The sequence below is a fragment of the Coregonus clupeaformis genome, chromosome 7 (genome assembly GCF_020615455.1).
Source record: "Coregonus clupeaformis isolate EN_2021a chromosome 7, ASM2061545v1, whole genome shotgun sequence".
NCBI lineage: Eukaryota > Metazoa > Chordata > Actinopteri > Salmoniformes > Salmonidae > Coregonus > Coregonus clupeaformis.
This window is the reverse complement of record NC_059198.1, coordinates 34,100,887-34,114,622: the sequence shown is the minus strand read 5'-3', so window position 1 is coordinate 34,114,622 and position 13,736 is coordinate 34,100,887.

Below are 13,736 nucleotides of genomic sequence, written 5' to 3'. Positions count from 1 at the left end.
TATGTGACAAAAGAGAATCTGTGGGCTACGTGCATAGCACTTTGTTTTAAGCATTAACATCCCATGTTCTTACCCAAACTGGGTGCAGCACCTGTTAAACTCAGTAATATCCCTCAAAACACAGGGATGACAATTCGCACGGGATAAGTATTATCAGATGACCTGGGAGTTTGCTGAAAAACATTAGGTTTTTAGGTCTGGGATAATAATAAAGTATTACTGACATGGCAGGGACGGGACAAAAATGACGGATGTGGTGATTTGTGCTCGTGAACATTACCTGAGCTCCCCCAGTAAAATGTATCCTGTCCGAATAGAGCTATAGATTATGGCAAAGCATTTCTTATATTGTGACAAAAGTAACTTGAACAACTATAAAACCAGATTTGAAAGTAGTTAACATGTTGCCTCCACAGTAAAAAGATAAATACAGCTAAGATAAGATGAGTAAACTAGAACGAAAATTCTCAGGAGTCGTCAGCAAATCCATACATTGTAAACAGTAATGCCGCAGTCTTCGGCATGTCTACGGTGTCGACATAGGTTCAAATCCGGCCTACTGCCCTTCGACACAACCTCTCTTTCCCCACTGTCATCCTTTCTCTCTTCAATAGTCAGGAAAGAGCTTAAAAGTATATTTTCAAAAACAAACATGTAATTATGGTTATAGCTGGTAGCTCACACTCAAGCAGCTGGGGCACCAAGAGATGTGTTCCAAGGCATTTGCCCTACACCACACAAGCCAAAAATCTTAGAAGGCCTTAATTGTTACCGCATAGTTCGGAGAGCGAGAGAGACATTTTACATTACATTTGACATTTTAGTCATTTAGCAGACGCTCTTATCCAGAGCGACTTACAGTTATTTTTTATTTTATTTTTCATACTGGCCCCCCAGAGACGGCTGGTGGATGAGAATAAAGTATTTGAAATGTTTCATCAGCCACAGCAGTGAGTTGCACAGTGCTCGTCCATACTGCAGAACCCCTATGTAGATGTTAGCTACGCTATGTAGTCTTCCCTTTGACCGAAACTTAGTTGCACTCATGATATAAATCCAGCAGTCGATTGACTCGTCAATTCCCTCCCAGTCAGAATATGCTACATGATGGGGAGGCTTCACATATCTAAGAGAAAGAAAAACTTGGTACTAACTTTTATTTATTTGTTATGTTGAGTTTCAGAATAGTATCACCCACCTGCTAGGTTATTAGATGGTGTAGCAGTTTAAAGTGGAACAGACAGCGTTTTAGCAACATTACATCTTATTCAAATCTATTCATATACACCCCCAGGAATAATAACACTTAATTATTATTTTTGAACATTTTCTGACAAGGGAGCACTTAGTCGTTTTCATAAAATCATAGAATGTTTGGGAATGACATAGTAAGGCATTTGTGAAAATTGTATAGCAATATAGTGGGAAAGCAGCCTTAAAACCTAATATTAACATCTGTCCTGTCCAGACCAGAGTCTATGCAGACCGGTGCGCCATAGCCAATCAGAGCTACGGTAAGCCTTTATGCAAACTAGCCATTTGTCACACGGGCCTGCCATCATTCACTTTGAACTGGGCTGAGTGTATACAGGCAGTTGCAACAGTGTGCCTTTTGATAATTAGAACGCTTTCGCCAAAATACACCTGAATGGATTTCTGCAAATATGTAAATACCACAGGAGTCCTCTTTACATTTGGGAACTATTGATGAAACAACCATGAAAATGTAGGCGCTCACCCTCAGTTGCCTATGCACATCAACAAGATCAACAACTAATACTAGCAAGAGCGACTTACAGTTACTGAGTGCATACATTATTATTTTTCTCATACTGGCCCCCCGTGGGAATCGAACCCACAACCCTGGCGTTGCAAGCGCCATGCTCTACCAACTGAGCTACACGGGGCCCTAATTATCTATTCATAGTCACTTTACCCGTACCTACATGTACAAATTACCTCAACTAACCTGTACCCCCGCACAATGACTCGGTACTGGTACCTCCTGTATATAGCCTGGTTATTGTTACTTTTTATTTTATTTTTTACTTTAGTTTATTCAGTAAATATTTTCTTAACTCTATTGAACTGCATTGTTGGTTAAAGGCTTGTAAGTAAGGATTTCACGGTAAGGTCTATACCTGTTCTATTCGGCGCATGTGACAAATACAATTAGATTTGATAATACGCTCTGACCCTAATGACAAAAGTATTTAATAACTTCAAAAAAAACATTTCATTTTTTTGCACTGCATGGATCACCAGTGCGGTTGAATGCAGCATTGCTGTATGGTGCACTCAACATGTATTGTAGTTGAGTATACTCGATATTTTATAAAGTAGTTAATTTGACTAATAATCATAAGAAACAAGATTATATCAATTTCCTCATTCTCTGTCCGGTTGTCGCATAAAGATGTATAGAGATCGCAGCGTTGTATCCGTCTCATTATGGTATCTGTGAGCGCATGGTCAGCGCCATTCAAATTGTATTGGTCGCATACACATATTTAGCAGACGTTATTGCGGGTGTAGCAAAATGCTTGTATTTGAGACAGATACTACGTTGTGATCTGCTGGCTACTATATTGGGAGACTTCCAGCAATTGTGCTAAACTAACGATATGCTAACTTCAATCATCTCCAATCTGCAAACAGAGACATACAATTTGTATTCATGAGTTCATCTGACTCTGGGTAAGTAGAAAAATGACCTAAATCTCGCATTATCCCATTAAAAGGTAATACACCATAACAGGGTTGGGGTCCATTTCAATAAATTGAAGGATGTTAAAGGGATAGTTCACTTTTTTTTTACACCTTATAGTCAGATGGCTAACAAAAAAACTGTGGTGATGGTGGCATTTAGTCAGTTCAATGTGTGGCCAAATCCCCTCAAGTTAATAGTGGCTATTTAAACAACTCTAAATCATGGACTACTTTCAGGGTAAGGAACAATCTGACTGACTATAGGTTGTAAAAAAAGTGAACTATACCTTAATTGAATTTGCAAATTGGGCATTATTGGTCAAGGATTTTTATTAAGCTGAATTTGATAAGCTTTTCAAAGTAATTTTATGTCCCCAAACCCAACTGTTTTATGTGCTTTCCCTCCACAGAAGCTGTCATGAAGCGCTTCCCGGGTGCAACAAAGGGACAATTGGGAACGGCTTAAAACAGTAAAATGGCTGAATTGAGAAGCGATGAAAGAAAATGAATAGGATTAAATTCAGTTCAGTGTTTTGTGTCGTTTGTTCCATTACCATGACTACAAGTATCACTGAAATAATGCTCCTGTAACATATGTTAACATGTATTGTGAAATATAGAGGACATACAGTACCAGTCAAAAGTTTGGACACACCTACTCATTCAAGGGTTTTTCTTTATTTTTACTATTTTCTACATTGTAGAAAAATAGTGAAGACATCAAAACTATGAAATAACACATATGGAATCATGTGGTAACCAAAAAAGTGTTAAACAAATCAAAATATATTTGAGATTCTTCAAAGTAGCCACCCTTTGCCTTGATGACAGCTTTGCACACTCTTGGCATTCTCTCAACCAGCTTCACCTGGAATGCTTTTCCAACAGTCTTGAAGGAGTTCCCACATATGCTGAGCACTTGTTGGCTGCTTTTCCTTCACGCTGTGGTCCAACTCATCCCAAACCATCTCAATTGGGTTGAGGTCGGGTGATTGTGGAGGCCAGGTCATCTGATGCAGCACTCCATCACTCTCCTTGGTCAAATAGCCCTTACACAGCCTGGAGGTGTGTTTTGGGTCATTGTCTTGTTGAAAAACAAATGATAGTCCCACTAAGCGCAAACCAGATGGGATGGTGTATCGCTGCAGAATGCTGTGGTAGCCATGCTGGTTAAGTATGCCTTGAATTCTAAATAAATCACAGCGTCACCAGCAAAGCACACCTCCTTCATGCTTCACGGTGGGAACCACACATGCGGAGATCATCCGTTCACCTGCTCTGCGTCTCACAAAGCCACGACGGTTGGAATCAAAAATCTCTAATTTGGACTCATCAGACCTAAGGACAGATTTCCACCGGTCTAATGTCCATTGCTCGTGTTTCTTGGCCAAAGCAAGTCTCTTCTTATTGGTGTCCTTTAGTAGTGGTTTCTTTGCAGCAATTTGACCATGAAGGCCTGATTTACTCAGTCTCCTCTGAACATTTGCTGTTGAGATGTGTCTAACTTGAACTCTGTGAAGCATTTATTTGGGCTGCAATTTGAGGTGCAGTTAACTCTAATGAACTTATCCTCTGCAGCAGAGGTAACTCTGGGTCTTCCTTTACTGTGGCGGTCCTCATGAGAGCCAGTTTCATCATAGCACTTGATGGTTTTTGCGACTGCACTTGAAGAAACTTTCAAAGTTATTTAAATTTTCCGTATTGATTGACCATGTCTTACAGTAATGATGGACTGTTGTTTCTCTTTGCTTTATTTGAGCTGTTCTTGCCAGAATACGGAATTGGTATTTTACCAAATAGGGCTATCTTCTGTATACCACCCCTACCTTTTCACAACACAACTGATTGGCTCAAATGCATTGAGGAAAGAAATTCCAGAAATTAATTGAAATACATTCCAGGTGACTACCTCATGAAGCTGGTCGAGAGAATGCCAAGAGTGTGCAAAGCTGTCATCAAGGCAAAGGGTGGCTACTTTGAAGAATCAAAAATATATTTTGATTTGTTTAACACTTTTTTGGTTACTACATGATTCCATATGTGTTATTTCATAGTTTTGATGTCTTCACTATTATTCTACAATGTAGAAAATTGTAAAAATAACAAAAAACCCTGGAATTAGTAGGTGTGTCCAAACTTTGGACTGGTACTGTATATAATAAACATTTTAATACTGTGTGTCACACATGAGCATACTGTGATCAAGATGTGGTTATCCCACTGGCTATCCTAAGTTAAATGCACCAATTTGTAAGTCGCTCTGGATAAGAGCGTCTGCTAAATAACTTAAATGTAAAAATATATTATTACATAAGGGACATTTTAATAATACATGTGTCACACATACTGTATATGCACATGTGTATATAAGGCAGAAATGTCACATGAAAACGGACAGTTCTAGTATTTTTCAACATTAAGTGACGTGTGGATACATGTATAAGCATTTATGGGCATTTATTTATTTATAAAAAATATGTAATTATACATATATTACTTTTCCGAATGGGTAGCCAGCCTAGGCCACTGCTCAAATGTTGATATATTAGGCCTACATGTTTTTCCTTTACATGGTGTTTTGTTGCAGGTTTTCTTTTTTGGTTAATCATTGTTAAGCTTTAAATACCGACGCCAGACTGCAACAGTTTAGTAGCCTAGCTAGTAGCATGTGTCAGTACGATTTCCCTCCACTGCGCGCTGTAAACCGGACACACGAAAGCAGCGCAATTGAAGTTGAATTCACTGATGCGAGCGCATCAGGTTGTAATTTCATAAAGTAAATGACTAAAATTGTTGACTCATTTATACTTGCTTGTGCGTCCTATTCGTGTTTGACACGTGCGCTAGCCTATTAGCCACATTATGACTGACTTGTGAACATTGCCCTTGCTAGTTTGATTGTATTAACATTCCCATCCTTAGTTACAGTCGTCCGTTTTTGTTCCAAATATTTAGTCATTGAAACTGAAACAGTGCATCCCGAATGGGTGGAGGCAGCAAACAATGTACATGGCCAGCTGTGATTTACAACCTGATAGCAATATTTTTTTGGACTACCAAGAAATGTATTGGTGAATTATATTAATCATGCATTGAACTGCATCCATCTATTCTGCCAACAATGCCTTACTGTACGTCATGGAATTTTGAGTCAAATAGAACCTATTTGTAAAACCTCTTATTAAGTTGGTTTTGAAGCATAAACTGGAATTTGATATTTTTGACTGATATGACTGTCGGTTTGTTTCATGTCTGCAAAGTAGTTAAAACGCTGTCAGTTCCACTTTAATCAAATCAGGGATGCGATCAGGACAACATACAGTAATGACTATTGGAGGATAGGTCAGTTTCTATGAAATATGAATAGAGAATAAGGCTGTGTCCCCAAATGGCACACTAATTCCTTTATAGTGAACTACTTTTGACCAGGGTCCATAGTGCTCTGGTCAAAAGTAGTGCACTATATAGGGAATAAGGTGTCATTGGGACATACATAACCCATAGACCTATGTGATGCAGCACAGGGGTGGAAGAGGGATGTTACTACCTCACAGAAGAGGAGGCATTTGAAAGAATATGTTGTAATTGCAGACCGCAACTCGGGGTGTTTCTTGATGTGGGTGTTCCCTGATATCAGGAAACGCCGATTGATACCTGTCATTGGTCAGTTCCAGTGTTATGAAACTGATGGTTTCTGGACACAGATTATTTGTTTACATAGCAGGTTAGGAGACTGAGGTTAAAGTTATGAAAAGTGTTAGATTTACAGTTGAAGTAGGAAGTTTACATACACCTTAGCCAAATACATTTAAACTCTGTTTTTCACAATTCCTGACATTTAATCCTAGTAAAAATTCCCTGTTTTAGGTCAGTTAGGATCACCACTTTACTTTAAGAATGTGAAATGTTAGAATAATAGTAGAGAGAATGATTTATTTAAGCTTTTATTTCTTTCATCACATCCCCAGTGGGTCAGAAGTATACATACACTCAATTAGTATTTGGTAGCATTGCCTTTAAATTGTTCAATTTTGGTCAAACATTTCGGGTAGCCTTCCACAAGCTTCCCACAATAAATTGGGTGAATTTTGGCCCATTCCTCCTGACAGAGCTGGTGTAACTGAGTCAGGTTTGTAGGCCTCCTTGCTCGCACACGCTTTTTCAGTTCTGCCCACACATTTTCTATAGGATTGAGGTCAGGGCTTTGTGATGGCCACTCCAATACCTTGACTTTGTTGCCTTTAAGCCATTTTGCCACAACTTTGGAAGTATGCTTGGGGTCATTGTCCATTTGGAAGACCAATTTGCGACCAAGCTTTAACTTCCTGACTGATGTCTTGAGATGTTGCTTCAATATATCCACATAATTTTCTTTCCTCATGATGCCATCTATTTTGTGAAGTGCACCACTCCCTCCTTCAGCAAAGCACCCCCCACAGCATGATGCTGCCACCGCCGTGCTTCACGGTTGTGATGGTGTTCTTTGTCTTGCAAGGCACCCCCTTTTTCCTCCAAACATAATGATGGTCATTATGGCCAAACAGTTCTATTTTTCTTTCATCAGACCAGTGGACATTTTTCCAAAAAGTCAGATCTTTGTCCCCATGTGCAGTTGCAAACCATAGTCTGCCTTTATGGCGGTTTTGGAGCAGTGGCTTCTTCCTTGCTGAGCGGCCTTTCAGGTTATGTCGATATAGGACTTGTTTTACTGTGGATATAGATACTTTTGTACCTGTTTCCTCCAGCATCTTCACAAGGTCCTTTGCTGTTGTTCTGGGATTGATTTGCACTTTTCGCACCAAAGTACGTTCATCTCTAGGAGACAGAACGCGTCTCCTTCCTGAGCGGTATGACGGCTGCGTGGTCTCATGGTGTTTATACTTGCGTACTATTGTTTGTACAGATGAACGTGGTACCTTCAGGCGTTTGGAAATTTCTCCCAAGGATGAACCAGACTTGTGGAGGTCTACAATTTTTTTTCTGAGGTCTTGGCTAATTTCTTTTAATTTTCCCATACACCTCCAATTGACTCAAATGATGTTAATTAGCCTATCAGAAGCTTCTAAAGCCATGACATCATTTTCTGGAATTTTCCAAGCTGTTTAAAGGCACAGTCAACTTAGTGTATGTAAACTTCTGACCCCCTGGAATTGTGATACAGTGAATTATAAGTGAAATAATCTGTATTTAAACAATTGTTGAAAAAATGACTTGTGTCATGCACAAAGTAGATGTCCTAACTGACTTGCCAAAACTATAGTTTATTAACAAGACATTTGTGGAGTGGTTGAAAAACGAGTTTTAATGACTCCAACCTAAGTGTATGTAAACTTCCGACTTCAACTGTAGCTACAGTGAGGAGGTTCGATTAATCTCTCCCAGGTGCCCATGTAGGCGTGTTTTGCACCAGGCGAAAGTTGATTGCATTCGTTTTGGAACCGGGCTGCCTCCCGGCATGAGCCGGGTGCCCCGTTCAAATCCCACGGCGCAAAACAAATTGATGTAGGAGCATGTGGATTAATGAGTAGGATTCTGTGTTTTCACATGCAAAAGTGATTGCTATTGAGCTTTATCTGCCTTTGCAATGAAAACAAGTTATAAAATTCAAACATTTATTTTATGGAAATTAGATGTATGTTTCTGGACGATGCACCATGCTGCCTTGTTGATAAAATGTCCAAGCAGCACAGATTTCTGTTCGATTTAAGATAGGCGCTCCCCCCTTTCGCTCGATGACGTAACGGGCCTTTGCACAGTTCAAATCCGCCCCATGCTACAGTTGTCAACAACTGTTGTCCCCGACGCAAAAGAAACAGCCATAAACCAATGGCGAACATCAATATGTGTAACTTGATATCAAGAAACGCCTATATCTGAAAACTCCCTAAATTGCGGTCTGCAATTACACCCTTCTCATTTGAAACAGGAAAAAAACGTTTTTCGTCAAAATGCATTTTTGGGCAGAATGCCTTCTGTTGCGGTAATGTGGTATTAACGACATTACACATACAAGTCTCCAGTGTTAGCGCCTCACACACTACTGCGTAAAGAGACAAAGTGGCAGTGGGGGAAAAATCAGGGGTCTTCATTTGTAGAATCAAAGAAACTGATGCGGTCATTGGATGTGTTTGTTCATTACGATGGAGAGAAGGACCTCATTCTCTCGTGTGATGCGTCACCCTAGTGTGTAAAGCTGTCATCAAGGCAAAGGGTGGCTATTTGAAAAATCTCAAATATAAAATATATTTTGATTTGTTTAACACTTTTTTGGTTACTACATGATTACATATGTGTTATTCCATAGTTTTGATGCCTTCACTCTTCTACAATGTAGAAAATAGTACAAATTAAGAAAAACCGTTGAATGAGTAGGTGTGTCCAAACTTTTGAATGGTACTGTATATATATATATATATATACTTTCTGTTGTTGTTGTTGTTGTTGTTGCCAGTTTTGCATGTTATTTTGGCATTAATACGTGTCACATATCAGTTTGAAAACACTACAGTCATGGTCAAAAGTTTTGAGAATGACACAAATATTAATTTTCACAAAGTCTGCTGCCTCAGTTTTTATGATGACAATTTGCATATACTCCAGAATGTTATGAAGAGTGATCAGATGAATTGCAATTAATTGCAAAGTCCCTCTTTGCCATGAAAATGACCTTAATCCCCAAAAAACATTTCCACTGCATTTCAGCCCTGCCACAAAAGGACCAGCTGACATCGTGTCAGTGATTCTCTCGTTAACACAGATGAGAGTGTTGACGAGGGCAAGGCTGGAGATCACTCTGTCATGCTGATTGAGTTAGAATAACAGACTGGAAGCTTTAAAAGGAGGGTGGTGCTTGAAATCATTGTTCTTCCTCTGTTAACCATGTTTACCTGCAAGGAAACACGTGCCGTCATCATTGCTTTGCACAAAAAGGGCTTCACAAGCAAGGATATTGTTGCTAGTAAGATTGCACCTAAATCAACCACTTATTGGATCATCAAGAACTTCAAGGAGAGAGGTTCAATTGTTGTGAAGAAGGCTTCAGGGCACCCAAGAAAGTCCATCAAGCGCCAGGACCGTCTCCTAAAGTTGATTCAGCTGCGGGATCGGGGCACCACCAGTGCAGAGCTTGCACAGGAATGGCAGCAGGCAGGTGTGAGTGCATCTGCACGCACAGTGAGGCGAAGACTTTTGGAGGATGGCCTGGTGTCAAGAAGGGCAGCGAGGAAGCCACTTCTCTCCAGGAAAAACATCACAGACAGACTGATATTCTGCAAAAGGTACAGCGATTGGACTGCTGAGGACTGGGGTAAAGTCATTTTCTCTGATGAATCCCCTTTCCGATTGTTTGGGGCATCCGGAAAAAAGCTTGTCCGGAGAAGACAAGGTGAGCGCTACCATCAGTCCTGTGTCATGCCAACAGTAAAGCATCCTGAGACCATTCATGTGTGGGGTTGCTTCTCAGCCAAGGGAGTGGGCTCACTCACAATTTTGCCTAAGCCACGAATAAAGAATGGTACCAACACATCCTCCGAGAGCAATTTCTCCCAACCATCCAAGAACAGTTTGGTGTCGACCAATGCCTTTTCCAGCATGATGGAGCACCTTGCCATAAGGCAAAAGTGATAACTAAGTGGCTCGGGGAACAAAACATCGACATTTTGTGTCCATGGCCAGGAAACTCCCCAGACCTTAATCCCATTGAGAACTTGTGGTCGATCCTCAAGAGCCGGGTGGACAAACAAAAACCCACAAATTCGGACAAATTCCAAGCATTGATTATGCAAGAATGGGCTTCCATCAGTCAGGATGTGGCCCAGAAGTTAATTGACAGCATGCCAGGGCGGATTGCAGAGGTCTTGAAAAAGAAGGGTCAACACTGCAAATATTGACTCTTTGCATAAACTTAATGTAATTGTCAATAAAAGCCTTTGACACTTATGGAATGCTTGTAATTATACTTCAGTATACCATAGTAACATCTGACAAAAATATCTAAAAACACTGAAGCAGCAAACTTTTTGAAGACCAATACTTCTGTCATTCTCAAAACATTTGACCACAACTGTACATGATTCCATATGTATTATTTAATAGTTTTGATGTGTTCATTATTATTCTACAATGTAAAAAATCATACAAATAAAGAAAAACCCTTGAATGAGTAGGTGTGTCCAAACTTTTGACTGGTAGTGTACATCAGTCACCCTGGGGTGTCGCGTATGAAAGCGTTGGCTAGGAGTTACATATAGTGGCCAAAACTAGATCAGGAGATAGACAATCTAGTCAAGACATGTAACACGTGTCAGGAACACAGAAAGGCACCAGCAGCAGCTCCACTCCACCCATGGGAGTTTCCAGAGAAACCTTGGAGAAGATTGCACATAGATTACGCAGGGCTATTCATGGCAGAAATGTTCCTGATAATCATTGATGCACATTCAAAATAGATGGATGTGTATCCGGTTAGTTCTGCTTCATCCATCACTACTATAGATGGCCTACGACAGAGCTTTAGTAACCAAGGGATACCTGAGATTGTGGTGAGCGACAATGCGACCTGTTTCGTGAGTACAGAAACACAAGAATCCTTCAGAAACAACGGTATTCTGCATGTGACATCTGCTCCATATCATTGATCTTTAAATGTACTGGTGGAACGTGCAGTACAGACATTCAAAGAAATGAAGAAAAGTGCAGAAGGGAGCATAGCAACAAAAGTGTCATGTGTTCTGTTCAGCTACAGATTAACACCTCAATCCACAACAGGACTTTCTCCTGCTGAGATGTTATTAGGTCGTAGACTACCCTCCACACTGAATCTAGTCTATCCAGACCTGAAAAGGAATGTTGAACGGAAACAAAAGACAGAAAGAGAACCATGTCAAACATACCAAGGGCGGAAGTTTTGGAGAGGGGGACCCTGTCCTTACCAGAAATTTCAGTCATGGGAAAATGGATTCCTGGATACATAGACTCAGTGACTTGTCCTGTCTCCTACAAGATAATGTTGGGAGATGGTAAAGTGGTTCGCAGACATGTCGATCAGATTATTGCCAGACGGGATGGAACAACAAGTGAATTACAAGTTGTGATGGCAGAGGAATGGCTGTTCTCTAGCTATCCAAGTGCTTCTGTGGTGTACGTTCCACAGAGAGACTGTAACAGAGGAAACAGTTCACCAAGAGGAGAACCCAGTTTCAGAGTCAAATACTCTGAGCACAGCTCAGAAACAGCTGGTGGCTTTTACACCATTGAGAATGAACACTACCCCTAGTGTACATCGTCCATAGAGGCACGCAAAGCTTCCAAGCTGCTTAAAAGACTGAATTCTGAACAAGAAAATAAAAAAGAACTGTGATATAAATTGTTTTTAAAAGACAACTAAAAGACAGGGTTGTCAGTAAAAGAGACTCAAGAGTTAAATACTTAGTTACCCAAGCATGTGAAAATAAAATTACTGTGAACATGTGAAATGTAATGTTTATGGTTTACACTGACTGACTTGTTTAGATCAGTAGAGTACATAACAAGTTTAAAATAATTATGTTTCAGTTAAAATAACTTTATTTCAGAATTGGTTCATTAACGCGATATAAGAGCATAGGGAATGTTGTATATCCTTAAAAACTGTTTTATTTGTGAAGATGTAATATTGAAATCTTAAGAGGGGAGGAATGTGGTAATGTGGTATTAACGTCATTACACATACACATTACCAGGTGGTGTAGCACTTGAGTACGTATTGGTATCATTATTAGAGTATTGGAATGCACCCCATTACACACGTTGAGTGCAGCTGCGACTGCCTGCCTGTTACGCCATGCTCCGGGTTAGTAATAAAGTAATCCGTTTATAAAGAGCTACTACCTTACTCCTCCCAAGTCATAAAAAGTTCCATGGGTTATTACAACTGTCAAAAAAGCAGGGATTCCTGATTAATCAAGAAAAATCACATCCCTGAGAAGTTATATTCTATTCAATGTGCCAATGTGGGCCATACCTTTAGTATTGACATAGTCGTTGCCTTCTTCATCACTGTCATCACTCTTTTCCACGTCGACATTCATATCGATATTCATATTGCCCTCCGCGCCACTGTTTTCTGTGAACACACAAACGCATACACACACAGGATTGAGACCCCTTGACTTTTTCCATAGAAGAATGGGAGAAACTCCCCAAACACAGGTGTGCCAAGCTTGTAGCGTCATACCCAAGAAGACTTGATGCTGTAATTGCTGCTTCAACAAAGTACTGAGTAAATTGTCTGAATACTTACAGTGCATTCTGAAAGTATTAAGAACCCTTGACTTTTTCCACATTTTGTTACGTTACACCCTTATTCTAAAATGGATTAAATAATTATTTTTCCTCAGCAATCTACAAACAATACCCCATAATGACAAAGCAAAAACTGGTTTTTAGATAATTTAGCAAATGTATATATATAAAAGATACCTTAAGTATTCAGACCCTTTGCTATGAGACTCGAAATTGAGCTCAGGTGCATCCTGTTTCCATTGATCATCCTTGAGATGTTTCTACAACTTGATTGGAGTTCACCGGTGGTAAATTCAATTGATTGGACATGATTTGGAAAGGCACACATCTGTCTATATAAGGTTCCAGAGTTGACAGTGCATGTCAGAGCAAAAACCAAGCCATGAGGTCGGAAGGAATTGTCCATAGAGCTCCGAGACAGGATTGTGTCGAGGCACAGATCTGGGGAAGGGTACCAAACAATTTCTGCAGCATTGAAGGTCCCCAAGAACACAGTGGCCTCCATCATTCTTAAATGGAAGAAGTTTGGAACCACCAAGACTCTTCCTAGAGCTGGCCGCCTGGCCAAACTGAGAAATCGGGGAAGAAGGGCCTTGATCAGGGAGGTGACCAAGAACCCGATGGTCACTCTGACAGAGCTCTAGAGTTCCTATGTGGAGATGGGAGAACCTTCCAGAAGGACAACCATCTCTGCAGCACTCCACCAATCAGGCCTTTATGGTAGAGTGGGCAGACGAAAGCCACTC